The sequence below is a fragment of the Stegastes partitus genome, unplaced genomic scaffold, assembly GCF_000690725.1.
Source record: "Stegastes partitus isolate 25-593 unplaced genomic scaffold, Stegastes_partitus-1.0.2 Scaffold1506, whole genome shotgun sequence".
NCBI lineage: Eukaryota > Metazoa > Chordata > Actinopteri > Pomacentridae > Stegastes > Stegastes partitus.
This window is the reverse complement of record NW_007579237.1, coordinates 105826-107019: the sequence shown is the minus strand read 5'-3', so window position 1 is coordinate 107019 and position 1194 is coordinate 105826.

Here is a 1194-nt window from a genome sequence, read left to right as displayed (position 1 = left end):
ATCAATATGTGTGAATGTCATGTGCAGTAAAGTCCTTTCAGCTCTTGTTCAGAATGACGTCAGGGAAGAAGCTCCATCCTTCCCGTGTCGGCCTTCAGACAGACACCATTTAAAGTAAATCAGAGCTGGTTTAGCAGAAGAATCCTGATGGTTCCTGTCTGATTGGCCTCCTGGTGTGAGGGCAACAGCCTCACCATCAACACGGCAAGACGAAGGAGATGATGGTGGACCTGTTCATCTGGGAGCTTGAAGTGGAAACGCTGAGCAGCTCCAAACACCTGGATGTCCACATCGGCAAGGACCTCACCTGGACACTCCACAGAGAGCTCAGCAGCAGCTGAACTTCCTGAGGAGGATCAGGAAGTTTGTCGACCAGGATCCTGAGCAGCTTCTACATCACTGTGTGGTTTGGCAGCACCACTGCTATGGACCTGAAACACCTGCAAACAGTGGAGAAGATCACCAGGAGTCCACCAGCCTCTCTGCAGAACATCTCCAGAGTCCACAGGAGAGCTGTGATGAACTGTCCCACATGTGAAATGCAGTAAGAGCTCTATTTCTTTCTTTTAAACAGGAGCCTATAGTCATGGACTTTGCAGTTTTTATTGCACATTATTGCTGAACATTGCACCTGAAGCTGCTGATGAAAAAACAAAATAAAAATTTGTGTAATTGTTCATGTGGATTTTTTTGTGTGGTTTTCTTTTTTTCCTGCTTTTTTTTATTATTGTTATTTTTTTTGTATATTCTTTTACAATAATTTATTTTGTTTATTATTTTGCTACAATAATAAAACAATTTCCCACGTGGATCATCAATTAATTAATTGATCATAATTTGCATATTTTGTTAATTTGCACATTTTGTACAGCTCGTTATTTTTTTTTTCAAAAATTATTTTTCATATGTATATTTTTTTAAATTTTCATAAAATGTTAAATATCACTTAACGTTACGCCTTTCTTGTAATTTGGTGTTTTTGTTTTGTTTTTTTTGTGTTTTTTTTTTGCTGCTGTATCGAAGTAATTTTCCAGGTCTGGGATAAATAAAGTATTTCTATTCTATTCTATTCTGTTCTATTCTATTCTATTCTATTAAAGTTTATCTAAGTTGCGCTATTTTTGTACAGTTCATTGCCCTTATTTATTTATTTATTTTTTATTCAGATTTATGTCGTTTGCTATGTGTGGTGCA